Source organism: Ammospiza nelsoni, chromosome 1 (assembly GCF_027579445.1).
Source record: "Ammospiza nelsoni isolate bAmmNel1 chromosome 1, bAmmNel1.pri, whole genome shotgun sequence".
Lineage (NCBI taxonomy): Eukaryota > Metazoa > Chordata > Aves > Passeriformes > Passerellidae > Ammospiza > Ammospiza nelsoni.
Genome location: NC_080633.1, coordinates 30,161,682 through 30,176,723, shown reverse-complemented (window position 1 = coordinate 30,176,723; position 15,042 = coordinate 30,161,682). Strand labels below are relative to the sequence as shown.

Sequence of the window (15,042 nt, the reverse complement as noted above, 5' to 3'; positions counted from 1 at the left end):
GTACAGCCCAAGGGCAGGCAGTGACCCTCTGGGCAGCCCAGGGGATTGGGGAGGCAAGGGGGGCACAGCTGCACAGGATGCTGCGCTGCTGCTGTGGGCACTGGCGCCGATGGCGTCTGACTGACAGGGCGATGGAGAGAGCTGCCAGAACACCAACACTGCACCACCAGCCTGCACAGCAACACAGGCTTGGCAGCAGCTATTTCCATCTCCTTCCCCTGCTCAGATATCGTGTAAGACAGGGGCAGAACTCATCACAAAGGCAAATAAAATAGAAGCATAGAGTTGCTACGAAGGAAACATCCCAACCCACATATCAAAGGCAATCTTTTCTTTCCCACCAAAGAATATCCAGGACATTAAAAAGCTTTACTGGGTCTTTTTTATCCAGCAATGTTATTGGGTGTTTTCATTGTCTCACAGTTACAGTTCCAGGCTTGGGGTAAAGAGAGTTTTCCACCCCTTTCAGGAGCAAGCCAAGAAGTTACATTAAATGCAAATTACTGAACTTGAGCAGCATAGAGAAAAAGCTGCCCTTGCACTTTTGCCAGAGAGGAAACGTGTCAGCATGCAGCCAGCAACTGTCTCTGCTCTCTGAAAAGCAGCAGACAGCTAGATCATAAGCTAACAAAATCTGTAGGTGGAAAACTTATAAATCATTACCAGTAGGGAGAACAGAGCAATGTGAGGGGACAAGAAGACAGAGCAGATGCAATCCAGACACAGGTTCTCAACAAATCCTCATCAGGCTTCCTGCCTTCCACTGGGACACTGTGCCTTTTGTTCCTAAAACACTGGGATTTTTTAAGAAGTGACTAACAAGCTGGAGGTCCATAAATTCAACCATGGCACAAATCACCAGGAAGTGCAGCACCAGCAACCAGGTTTCTCTTGCAGACTTGCCACAGAGGCACCAGCACAGCTGCCATGTTTATGAAACCTTTAACCCAAAGGGGCTGTTCATCAGGAACGATAAAGCCAGAGCCAGGCTCCTGCCACATTAAAATCCCTTCCCTGGTTTTATAGCCTCAGCAGCAACATGCAGGGACAAAACAGTAACATAAGAATCTGCAGGGTAAACACAATTCACATGGGGGTTTAATGTTTACATGAAATACGAATATTGCTGAACCACATGCCCTGCCTTTCCCTAAAGAGCCTCCCAGAAGCTCTCAAGGCACTTAAATATTTAAAAAATGTTTATTTTTTAATCACAGAACAGTATTGGTCTGCAGTAAAAAGTGTATCTACTTCAATAAAAATATTTCTCTTATTAGCATGCTTAGTGGGAGAGAGAAAACAAGGAGATGAAGCAGAAGGAATTGATTTAATTCTGCAGCAAAATGAATACCTGAAGAGAATGAAACTTACCACATGGTAAATAATAAATAAAAACCTGTGCTCATGCAAGGTTTTCCAGGAACGAACTGGGCGTGCAGCTTGTGAAGAGTTATCCTAAGAAGGAGGGAGAAGACCTTACTGCTCTTTGCAGCCACCTGAAAGGGGCCAGAGCCAGATGGAGCTGGTCACTTCCCAGTGAGGAGCAGCAAGACAAGAGGAAATGGCCTCACCTTACATCAGGAGAGGTTTAAATTGGGTGGCAGAAAAATTTTCTTCACTGAAAGCATTGTGAGGCACTGGAATAGGCTGCCCAGGGAAGCGGTAGAGTCACTGTCACTATTTAAAACACATGTAGATGGACTTGGTAGACATGCAGATGGCACTTAAGAACATGATAAACCCAGAAAAAATGAGAAGACAGACTCACTGAAGTCTGCACCATAAACCACACCACCTAACAGCTAAACTGGGATGTTTATTGAAAAACAGTCAGAAAAAGCCCCCGTTTCCACTGCCACCAATAAATGTACAACCACACACGGCATTAGAGAGCCACCTCACTGCACTTATTTCAGGACAGCAGGTATTTCTTAGGTCACTAACCAGGAATTCCTACAGAAGTGGCTAAGATGAGTAACACCACTGAAGCACTTTCAAATGCACTTCATGGTGTCAAGAGAACTGTAAACTGAGCACTGAGACAATGGACTTCTCTGTCATGTCATCAGGAATCATAAAAAGTGCATGAGTCATGGCACAGTCAGTGAAAGAAAAGGAAAAAAAAGAGTAAAAAATTCCTAATAACTGGCAGGTAGACATACAAGTTAAGAAAATTCAATCACATACTCAGGGTGACACACAAAAAATGTTGTCATTCAGTAACAAGATTTCTTCCAGGAACTAAAGAGGAGGAATTAGATGTAATTCTTTAAGAACAAGGTATTAGCAGGAGCTTTTCTCACTGTTGAAAGCTCTCTTAGGTGCTATACTCTTAACTGGAATAGGCTGTGATAATGGAGATGGTGTATTGCTACAAATCAAGTCATATCCAATTAACATTCATTTGAAGGTAAAATACCAATTCCAAGCTTGCATACCTTGCCAATAGAAAAACCTCTTAGAAAAAGAAGGGGATAAACAGCATCAGGCAGAGATCGGGGTGAGGTGAACTGATAAAACAATGGAAGAGAGAACTCTTCCAAAGCTAACAAAGTTTTCTCCTCACACAAGACACCACTTTCAATGGATTGTGTAAATGCTAAAACAGGGCTCTCAAATTTGGAGACATTACATGTCCTGATCATCCTGAAAAATTCAACTGTCTTAGCAACTGCTATAGAGATGATTTTGTTACAGGAAAATGGTGTAGCTGAAATTCTGCAAAAGCATGACTGTAAAGATACTGCAGCAATTTTGTTCAATCCTTCATTAATGTTTGGGGGAGAACTACAGAAGCCACTGCTCACAGTATATTTGCAAGAAATCATTAATGGAGTTACTTTATAGGGTTCCTTTGAACCAGCTCTCTAATAAACCAATAAACACAGGTATTTGGAAGAAAACATGTTCAAAAAGTACCAGAGAGGCTTCATTGCCAAAAACAAAGCCTGTTGAGACACAAGAAAACACAGTAACAGTTTTGTAATGAAGGCAGGAAGATCAGATTTCTCATATAGAGTACCACTCCTCTGTTCAAGTCCATCTTGCTTCTGTTTTTTTTTAATGTATCAGCCCACTGGAAGTTTTTATAATGTTGATGCTACTCATACAACTTCAGTGTCAACAAAAAAATCAGAAGATGTGCCTCTTCCATTATTCTTGCGACCTCAAAGCTCTGAGAAGCAGCAAAAGCACTGGAGATCACTTCTGCCTCCAGGACACAGCACTGCAACACTTGAAAACTGATAAACTAAGGGGCTAAGGTTAAAAATAAATAAATACAATCTGTGTCTTCTCCAGAAAGAAATGCTCCCCAGATGCTAGCAGCTCATTATTTCATGAACTAAATACAGTAATGGGAGGAGGGATGTATTAATAGTCAGCACCTCCTACACACCTGCAATTGGTGAAGGCCTTGATTTTAATAGAGCAACTGCTTTAAGCAATAAAGCAAGTTTCAATTCAGAACTCCCTAATTATTTCTTCAAAGCATGTGCAAAGAGTTCACCAAGACAATGCATGGGGTTTTTTTTTTTACCTGAGGGAAAATGAATCAGCTGCCAGGTATCTGAATTCTGATCTTTTTGGCACAAAGGGCCAGTAGTGAAAACATACAACACTTTTCACCATATCTACTACTCCAAACATACCAGCTAACATTGGTTATGCTGTTAGCAGTATTCACTTGGAGAAAAAAAAGGAATCTGTAACTGACTTGTGTCACTCTGCATCCCAAAAGCAGTCCCATATTCCCTGAGGCTGCTTCTTCCTCCTCAGAGCAGGTGAACATTTTGACAGAACACACCAGTTTTGGTAAATAAAATCCTGGAGTGGGGAATAGAAGCAATCAATGCTTGGACTATTTCAACCTGCAAGCAGTTACTTTCTAGGCAACGGTGGGTACAACTCCTCTGAGATCAAGCTAAGATAATCCCATGGCAATAGATACCAATTCCCATCCAAGTTGTGTGTTGGGGCAAAAAAAGAAATAAAGGCCAGCCATGGGGTGCCTACACAGTCAACTGTTATGCTAGGTGAGTCAGAAAACCAGCAATTACAGACTGAGCAGACACTTGCTATCATACCCACTGCTGGGCAGCTCCCATACCAGCACTCTCAGCCTTACTTCAGAACAGCATCTCTTCACCTCTGTGTGGAAACCTGAGAAATTGCTATGAGTTTGACAGGACATGAAAGAGAAATGTAGCACTCACTCTATCTACACTGGTTTTGTGTGTTGGCTTTTTTTTTGGTTTTGTTTTGTTCTCTTTGTTTTTCACCTACCAACACTACAGGCTACTTCCAGAGATAAGATTACAGACCCAAGGCAAATTTCTCCCAGTAAACCAGGCTTTGGTATGAGAAGGCTGTCTCTTAGATCCACAAACACACAAGGCATTACTCACATTACTCACCCATGACACCAAATTCCACCCAGGAGTACTAGGACAACAGCATTGAGAGTTGGGTGGCACCTGAGTAAGGTCAGGTTAGGAGAAGTAAACAAAAATCCCAAGAGGACTATCCTGGGTCAGCTTACTAATTTTGCAGGAGGACTTTAGTTGCTTTTTGTAAGATGAGGGAATACATTCAAACCAGTTTTCTTCAGAGAGCAAAAATCTTTGAGACATGTTGTGATTCAAGCCACATATTTCTTCCCAAAAACGGGGGTGCCCAGAGAGAATATTGTCAAGACTGGTAATGTGAATCACATTGGTATTGTGACTGAAATGTGTGATTGCAACTGCTTTACTTTGTTATGTGTCATTTACATTTGTATGACATTCTCAGTATAATTTGTGTTACTCTACTAAATGAGAAATCCCACATAATCTCAACTATCCTCAGGTGGGGAAATTAAGATATTAAACATCATACCCTCCACATGTGGAATATCTAAAAGATGCTGATCTTAGAGTATTGGACTCTGACACTTTGCACATATCAGAAATGGGAGATCAGTTTTGGTTTGGTAACCCAAAGCTCAAATACCAAGAATCATATATGCCAAAGTTTCCTTCATTTTGGAATATCATACACAGACACAGAAAATTCTCAAAGTGCTGCATCTTCTCTCAATTTTGACAGTTTAACTTTGCTTTTCTTGATCTTCTTCCATCCTGTATTTAAACATAAATGATATTAAACGTAAGACTTATCTGAAAATTTAAATGCCTAAAACCAAGAATATGTCCTTGATGGTAATCTATATTCATGAGACTTTGCAATACATCAAACTGAACCCAAAGAATTCACAGTTGTCTATAAACACAGCACTGCAAGCAACGGCTATTATGAATGCTTCTTAAGTTTTGCTTCTCAAAAAGTGGTAATTATATGCAATTTTGATCATAATTGCAATCAGACGAAAATTCAGTTCTCAAAACCACATTTATATATACAGGTGGCCAAAATTACAGAACTAAGAAACACTGCCACAAAAGGAAGTCAAATAAAGCAACAATATAAATCACTTGAAGAAGAAAAAAATAGAGCAACTAGCCTGTTGTGTCAGTAATTTCTATCTGTTTTCCTGTATTAGCATCATCTCCTAACAGCTTAATCACATTACAAGAAGCTAGTAGAAGTTAGTGAGACATCTGTTTCACCCAGATGTAGATCAGAGCAGGTACAGAATATTTTGCCCCGCTCCACCACAGAGGCAGCACACAGTGCTGAATACACTGCACTGCTTTGTGCCCACCCACTGGTAATGGAAGCACAGATGCCGTCAGTCAGCTCAGCCCAATGCCAAACCCAGCAATTTAATTGAAACTACTGGTGGTGAGCACCACTCCCTGTTTCGCTGTCAATCACTCTAGAAGGCAATCAGATAAACCAAAACACCTATTGACTTTTCTTGACTGAACAGCCAACTGGCATAACCCAAATATGGGGTGTATTTGACTTGCCTTTAAAAATTAATTATGACACCTAGTGTAACCCTGCAATTCTTGCATATTTTCACCATAAGAAAAAACACAAACACTTCCAGAAAATAGCTTATCTGAAATGTTCTGCTTGCCCATCTTAGAGTGAGATGGATGAACAGCTTCATAGCTTCAGATTTAAGTCACTTTTTATGTATCTGAATCAGATCAAACTTCACACCTGCAGATCAGCCATCTGTGTGAAAGTCTATAGCTCAGTGATACCTACAAACATCTCAGGCAGAGCTGGGAATTTAGTTCCCTACCCAAAATTAACTATAAGGCAATTACTATTTGTATCCTATTCAGTTCTGTAGTTAATTCATTAGACCTGCTTGTTCATCTTTCTGAAATAATTCACAGAACTTTCATTGTTGGCTGAGAAGTTTCAAAATGCAGCATACCACAAATAAGTCGACAGCACAGCCTCAGTATCAGACCACAGCCATCCACCCACTCCCAACCCAGTTTCTGAAGCCAAGCACTGCTGCAGGAGTTATGGATTTCTAACCAGAATATGTTTAGTATCTTTTTTAAAGGGCATAAAGCATCACTATGCCAGACAGCCTTGCTTCCTTCAGAGACAGCATGCATCCACTTTGTGGTGTTTGGCCGATGTCAACGTCAGCTTGGCACAATGATATTTGACACTATTAATAGGGAAATCTATTTTCTTGTTTACAACATCACTGTTCATGCACTGGGAAGACCAGTATCAGCAACCTACTTCTGCAGATAACATAATAAGGGCTCCATGGAATGTGTATCTGTAGGTGTATGCATACATACATTTGTATAAGAGAGCAAAAACACCAGTAAAAGCTACATTAGATTTCTACAACCCACCTCCTATGAAGATACAAACTATGAATAATTTAAAAGGTTTACTAATGAGACAGCTAGAGGATTTTTTTTTTGCTGGACTGAGAAACCACAAGGAAAGGCTTGGCTGGTCCCTCTGAGGCTTCAGAAAGACATGGCAGTTAAATCCTAGAATGCAGAACCATTGAGTGACTGGATACAGTCAAACTCTCCGAGTCAGAGAACTGACTGCTGAAGGCCATGCAAACCAGCACATTTGTATCCCACCTCAAACGTTGCTCTGCATAGTTTGATACACTCTGTAGAGCTGAAGAACTAATAAAGTTAGCATATGTTCTTTGCTAAGGGAGGATAAAATTACAAAGGTAGGAGTGACAACCTAAATTAATTTTTTTTCAATTCTAAAACTATGTGCATCCTTTCCTTTTTCTAATTCAGGAAGCCTTTTAACAAGGCCCCACAAAACAGGGCAGCCAAAGTCAAAACTTGGCAAAAGACCTCATGTGTGTGCTTGAGCATAGAAGTAGGTGTTTCCTCATGCTGGGAAAGCAGCTGAGACCCATGGGCAGGATGATAAATTTGAAGGGCAGAGCCAAGGATTCACATGGCCCAGGGGGCACACTGACTGGCGCTTCTTCTCATACAAAATGTCGAGAAAGAAAGCCACAAACATCTTGGCAGAATATGGTATTCAACAGCACAACACTGGGTTTTCATAGCACTGGCTGATGATTTGGGGATTCTCAGGTCACAGTCACAAGAAATTACACATTAAGAAAATAGCCAAAGCAGACCTAAGACAAAAAAGATTTAACGCGGGCTTCAGAAAGGTGCAGAGACATAGAGAGAACTAGCAACCAGACTCAAACCAAACTCACACCAATATTGGTGCATACAGGCAAGGTTGTAAATTGAAAAGAAACTCACCAACCCCTCTTCTAAAGGGCTGACTTCTCTCAAGCACTTAAAAGAAGTAACATACTTTGTTTTTCTAGTTTTCTGTTGCTCAAGGCATGAAATGGCAGTGAAAATAAATTACAAGCCCTATATCTAACGCTTAGTAATATCTTCCCAAGATTTCACCATGTCTTATCAGAAGAAAATGACTAATATATAACTTGAATGCACTGAATGTATCTTCCCTCTTAAAAACATTTCTAGAGAACTAGAGGACTTTATTTATGGAAACAAAACCTAAAATGAAAGGATCACTTTAGCTTGCAAATTACAAACCGCTGAACTGCTCAGACTTCTTTTCTGCATGAAAACACATCTAAGGAAAACACATGAGAGAGTAGTTATTACAAGCAAGTACAACCCCAAAGTCATATTTAATTGTTCTGCCTGCAGTATCTGAAGGAACTGTAGAAGGGTGTAACTCACTGAGATTCAAGACATCACAGAAGATGCTTCCTTTCCAATGTCCCTGGCCAACCTCTATCCCAGACTGTGTCTAGCATTTCCTTTGCTGATCTGTCTGTCCTCAGTCCTAATTCTCACTAGAGGTAATCCATCATCTTACGGGCTGAATAAAAGCAGTAATCTTTGTCTGCCACTATGAGCCTGCAGAAAATGTAAGTGATCTCTATACAGAACTTCTCCATCCAACCTAAGAATAGCTCAGATTTTGCAGAGGAAATCCTTATGCAGAATGACAAAACATACTGATGTATGAAGGACTTGGTGAATTTTAAAATTCTTTCCATAATTTCTGTAGTAGAAAAAAACCTCATTTCTAATTTCAAAAACTCTTAGACACATAGCAACTAAAAGCTCTCACAGAAAAAGTAGAAATTACTACTGATTTACTTCCTGGAAGTATTTTCCTGACTTGCTGCAATTTAAAAACCAAAACAGTGATTATTTGTTTTATACAGCACATGTGAGGAAGACGTTTTTCTTTATTAAAACCAGCTTAGCCAACAAAAATGAATCTAAAGATGGAGAACAGTCCTGCAATTTGATCTACATGAGCCACCACACTTGGGCTTAGCCATCCCTATCACAAATAGTGACCCAAGCTGGAGGTTTTATCAGCAAATTGCTACCAAAATATGAGTTCCCTGTATTGTGCTTGCACTATACAATCACACTTTACAGAAGACCAAAGCTGTTAAACCCTGAAACTCAAGTGTTTCATTCATGCAAGAATGGTAAAGAGCACTTCAGTGCAGTAAAATGGCCACCACACCACTGCACATAGGTACTGAACTCCGCTTGGCTTTTTATTTTGACTTTTGCAGTCTCTTACAAGATCTACAGCTACATTTAAGAACTATGGTACAGTGAGTTCAAAAGGGTTTTCAGGCATGGTAGAAGATTATTGCACTCCACAGACTTTTCTCTAGGGAGAAAAAATAGATTTTTTTTTCCATTTGTCAATCTTCCTCTCACACACCAGCATTACCTCTGAGTGATCCTTGAGTATTTTATTTATCTTTCAACAGACAGTTACTACTTTAATATGTAAGTACTGTTGCAGTTGAGCAGAAGAGTAATTTTTAATCAACACTGAATCACATGGAAAAAGAAACCATTTCAGAAATCAAATCTAAAATTTAATTGGCAACCATCACAGTTCACAGCTGATTTATTGCTCATAAAATATAAAAATGGAATTAATTCACCTGTAAGCTCAAGTAGAGAGACAGATGTGGGTGACTGTCTATTGCCTTATGAGCCAGACAGATATAGGAATTTTTGAATTTGCACAGGAGGAATGAGGACAGAAAATAAGGAATAAAAGATGATGCCTCTTAAAGCAATCTGAATTTAACAGCACACAGCCATTCAATGCAGGATCTAATTCCTCTGTCCTAAACAATAACCTTAAGCCTACAAAGAGGTACATATATCTGCACATGACTGTAAGCAGAGTTTAATAATCCTGTCTGGAGGTTAAAAAAATTACTCACTAATTAGATCTAATTAAATGTTTAACCCAAGTGCCTCCACCATTCTTCACCAAAGAAAGGTCTGATTGTCACTGACTAAATGCTGCTAACGCTGTTTTTCCCAGTACTGCACTCATGAATCCCTAAAACCAGTACAAATTCTGTATGTGCTGTAATTTTTCAATCTTCTCCTACACACAGATATATTTCCCTAGCACCTTTATGCAATTTTATTCGCTTTATATTTCTGAAATTTTGAATTTATTTTAGGAACAGCCATCTGAAAAGCAATTGCAAACCAGCTCTTACAGAAGCTGTGCTAATGAATTACTGGGTTATTGCTACCACCTGCAAAGCATAAGAGAGAAAGAATTTAGTCTTGCAAAGGTGTCCAGGCATACTCTGACACATATTGCTCTGCTGTCACTAAACACATCTCAGTCTTTAACAGCAAAAAGCTGCTTGCACACCATCTGTTCCAAAAAATGCAAGTACCTAACTATGTGGAATTCACAGGTAGGAAACAATATGTTTAAAGCTTAGATTTCTTTTAATTCAATAAAACCACAGTGACTTAGAGCTACATGTGAAAAGCACAAAGCAAGTATTGTCTGAGCAAGCCACTCATACTAGAACCACCTAGAAAAAACAATTAAGAGAATGTGAACTCAATTTGCAAAAGAGCAATTTATTTTTTTTCCTATGCTGGATATATAAAAGAAGAAAGAAGTACACATCTGATTTTGTTGTGAAAGCAATGCTGACTTTTTCAAAGGAAGCTTTTAACCAGGTAGTACAAATGCACATTCATCTAAGGCACTTACATTGCCCATGATCATCATCACAATACCTGAGCGCCTCGAAATTTCTTCTTTGCTGTGTTAATCCTCACTCCCTGTGGGAAGATTCTGGATGCCCTGGCATGATTAGCAGTTAAAGACACACAAAAATAAAAGCATATGCTCAAAAATGCACTTTGCAACATATACAGATAAACAGCTGAACAGTTTTCTTAGAAGAAAATTCCATAGGTGATAGCTATTCTGGATATATTTTAGGTGCAAAACCACCTAAGCTGGCTCTGCTCAATCAGGTCAAGTCTTGGAGTAAACCAACACCCAAGTTAAATCAGACCACTAAACCCAGACAGGAGTACATTACCATTATAGAGACATTCAAGCCCCAAACTGGTATTTTCACACTGCTCTGACCTGTATTTCCTGCTGGAGAACACTGCTCACCTCGACCATGCTCATCCTACAGTGTGCACCAGACAATCTTCTGGAAAATACTTTGGTGTCCTTCTGTCCCATATATGTAAGAATCCTTCAAGTCAGGATTGAAGAGAAGATGAAAGCAGCATAAACCTCATCTTGCCAGACTTTGGATACAGCTGGAGTCAAGTTCTAAGATTTGCTTCTGAAGGTCAAAGTGAAGAGAAAGCCTAACTTTGTGCAAGGTCTCACAAGGAATCAGTAACAGGTGGAGATCTCTATTGAGGTCTCAGATTAGCATTTTATCCACAGGAATACCTTGTGTGTAGCTATTGTGGATACACCAGTTGTGCTCAAAAACATGTATCAGTGCTCACCAGTTTCAGTTATTTTTCCATGGTTTTACAGTCTACCCTCTGGTATAAAACAGGCCTTAGCAACGTTGACAGATCATAACAAAGATGAGTGGCTGCCCTGAGATCCAGAAACAGATAAAAATTGAAAAACATCCCTTACAATATAATAAAAGCACTTCAAGAAATCTGAGTTATACAATGCAAATCAACTGGGCTGGGGGGGCCAAGGAAGTAACTTATCCACAGATTACTATTTGTGAGATCTGAGAGGAAAAAACAGAGGATGTTTCTAGCAATAAAAACCCCTTGAACTTGCATGAACTTGAATTGATCTAAATGAATAATCCTATTAGATCCTCTTAACTTTGGCCAGGATATAATTATAAGGATTGGAGACAGCAGAACCAAAACCCAGTGGGGGTCTGTCTGCAAGGCTCAACTGCACTTGAAGGAGATTTCCTATTGCCCAGGGTATGCAGGGAGACAGAGCTAGTTTACAAAAATGCACTTGGCAACAATATGTAAGGGATTTTACATACACCCAACACTTCAGCTCAGCAAAACGACAATGGCAGGGGACACCACAGGTCTGTCAAGGCTGAACAGGAACCAATTCCTCATCGGCTCCCAAAACAGGAACTGGGGGCTGGGGACTGAACAAAACCATGAAGCAGCAGGTTCACAAACAGGAAGGAAGCAGTCCTCTTTCAAGCAGTCATGGAAGTTATAATCATGGGTTGCTGCATACACACAATTTATCTAAATTTAAAAAGCCTACCAGCCTGCTTTAGGCTGTCAAACATAAAGGTAAACACAAAGACACCACTTCTTGCTGAGGAAATCCCTAGCTGAACCAGTGACATGGGAGCTAGGAACTAAGTAATAGAAATATGCATACTTGTTTGACCTATTATTTTATTTTCCCCTAGACAAAATGGAGTGGGTCAGACAGGTTTCTGACCCTGCCAGGCCCAGGCACTGACTATGGGATCTTTGACCTCTGCAGAGTACACGCCCAGAATTCAGGCAACCCTCCAAGACAGAAGTGAAGGTAGGTCATTTGAGAGAAAACAGTGAAACCAGTTCATCATTTCCTCTCCCTCTCTTCCTTGTCCAAAGACTGAGAGCTTCATGGTGCACTCTCCAAGGCACAGGGCAGTCTCTTCCCCCCAAACTGTCCTGAGAAAAAGGTTATTGCTCTGTACATTCTTCCAAAATGAATGTTACTTAAAGAAATCCTTGTTATCTTCTTGCAGGAATCTTACCCCTGACAATTGCACAGGGCACTGAGGATCAGCTACACACTGGTAACAATAGCTATCACAAATCCTTGTGAGCACACCTCCATGCAGTAAAACCAGCAAACTGCTGGGGAAAAATGTCACCACTGGCTCCTGCTTCACAAATCACAAGTACCAGATGTATCACCTGATGAGGAAATAGGGAATTTTTAATATGTAAACATATTATTTAAAATCAGGAAAATATTCTGAATCACAGTGAGGTTAACATTTCTTCTCCCTCTGTAATACCCAAAATATATATTATTAATTACCAAGCAGTAATGCACATGTCTTAAATATGTGAAACAGATACAGCAGATAAAAGAAAATGCTTTAGAGGGAAAGACACAAAGGCACAGAACCTACATTTCATGTTCCAGTGCTCTGCTGAGACAATGACTCCCTACATTGCCTTAAAAAAAAAATCACTTGTTGCCTCCATGCTTCAAATTATGTTCATAAAATGGAGGCAATGCCACTTCCTCACACTTTCACAAGGATAATCTGAAGATTGTGAAATATCTGCACATTACAAGACTGAAAGTCACACAGAAGCCAGCTAAGAGTGAGAAACATGTTTTAACCAGCACTGAAAGTATTTTATTACCCTTGCAGATGGAACACTTCTGTAGCCTTAATCACCAAGTGAGATCCAGTGAGGCTGCCAAGGAAAAACTGTCTGTTCACTCTGTGAACAAGGGCAGGATGGCAATAATGACATTCTCATATTAAATAAAAGGAATGTCATACGCATACTTTTCTGTGCTGAATGCATGACAGTTTTTGTGGGTTTTTTTCAAATGCAAAAGGAAGCTTGAAGGCTGTTATTTAATAGTGCCACGGAGATTATTGGGGCACTGTAGTATCACAAAATTTGTTCACAGCAGGTAAAATTCGCACCCTGCAGTGAACCAACAAAAGACCACTTAAATCCTAATTTCAGCCTTCATGGTTGAGCCAGTGACATACTTCTGTTAGCACTACATGGGGATCGTTCTCTGGATCAGAATATTAAAAGCACTTGTGCTTCAATGGCATTTCCTTCAAGACATTTTTGGTTTCCCACAAAAAACGTCAAGGGAATCTGTTATAATCTAAAGTCCAAGCCAATTTCTTTTATTTACACTTGTTGACGCAAGTAAAACTAGATGGTGGTACACCCCTGTATTTCCATGATTTTTAACATCATGGCAACCTACACAATTTGGTTGTTTAGTTAAAATAAAATTGTATCACATTTTGGTTTTTTTTACTCAAATAGTTACAAAGATACACTATATTCAGAGAGCACGCTCTTCTATGAGAGAGATTTCACCATTTCTGAAAGTCAGTCAAAAAGTCACCTACAGGTATCAAAATACAGAACAAAATCAGTATTAGAAAGAGAAATTCCAAAACGTAATTAAATATTTCAGTACGAGACCTGCAAGTACTAAGGAACAGAAAAATTCGGCTGGCTGATAAAGCCATGCCTTCAAAAATTACAGGAAAAGACGGGTTCCTTAAAAGGAAGGATACAAAAAATACACATTTAAGAGTAGAACAAAAGAGGGTAAAAGTCAGCATCAAGTATCAAGGTCCTGCTCTTTTCTCTGGTATAAACACAGCCAAAAATCAAAGATGTTAAACCTCAGTCTCTGTCCCTTGGAGGGGACCTGTGCCTAGGGAGCTTCCACTGGAATAGTGGAAAGTTGGATCTGTAACAAAGATTATTTTTCCACCAACAGTTTAATTTTAGAAAGGCGCCAACAAAAGGCACCGCTCTGATCACGCTGAGCGCGTTCCTTCCCCTCCCGGTCCATCAGCGCCCGCTTCCTCCTGCGGACACGATGCCGTGGCACCGCCACGGCTCCATGCGGCCGCTCTAGCCGAACAAAACGCTCTTCCTGCCTGGGAAAAACGACACAACAAAAAGCCCAACCACCCGACCAACCGCTGCCATAAAAAGGCAGGAAAGCAGGAGCACGGCAGGAAGGGCCGGCGTGCACCAGAGCCCGCACCGCCGCCCTCCCGCAGCGGACCCGGCGCCGCCGGTGCTCCGCAAACCCGCGAAAGGCGGCATTTCCGAAGCCGGGCTCCAGCACCCACACCGGGGCTGTGCCGCCGCCGCCCGCCCTGCCCTGCCCCGCCATGGCCGCCGCGCCCGCCCGCCCGGCCGGAGCTGCCCCACAGCAGCCCCCGTGGCCTGGGCAGCGCGGCCGCGGGGCTCCGGCGGGGTCCGGCACGGCTCCCGCCCGGCGCTCTCCCCATCCCGGCCGCACCTGTCCGGTGGTTGCGCGGTCCGGGGCGGGGAGGGCGAGCGAGCGCGACGGCAGCGGCGACGGCGGGAGACAATGGAGGAGTGAAGGACGGACACATTGACACACGGGCGCCTCCGCCCGCCCAAACCACTGCCGGCACCTCCCCGGGGAGGAGAAACGAACGAGCCGCGGAGAAGTCAAAAAGGGGACAAAAAAGAAAAGCGTAACGCGTTTCTCGACTTGAAAACAAGGGATAAAAGCGGACAGGCTCCTTCTCTCTGGCAGCACCGCGCGGGAAGCTGG

At 41.4% G+C, this 15,042-nt stretch overlaps 1 protein-coding gene across 1 annotated transcript in view; it reads right to left on the bottom strand.

Moving 5' to 3' along the window:
* Positions 1 to 14,856, bottom strand: part of BZW2 (basic leucine zipper and W2 domains 2) — a 56,347-nt gene extending 41,491 nt beyond the window's left edge. Inside the window, exon 1 of the mRNA XM_059484042.1 lies at positions 14,761 to 14,856. The gene's annotated coding sequence lies outside the window, so the exon portion shown is untranslated. The remainder of the gene's footprint in view (positions 1 to 14,760) is intronic.
* Between the last annotated feature and the right edge of the window lie 186 nt (positions 14,857 to 15,042).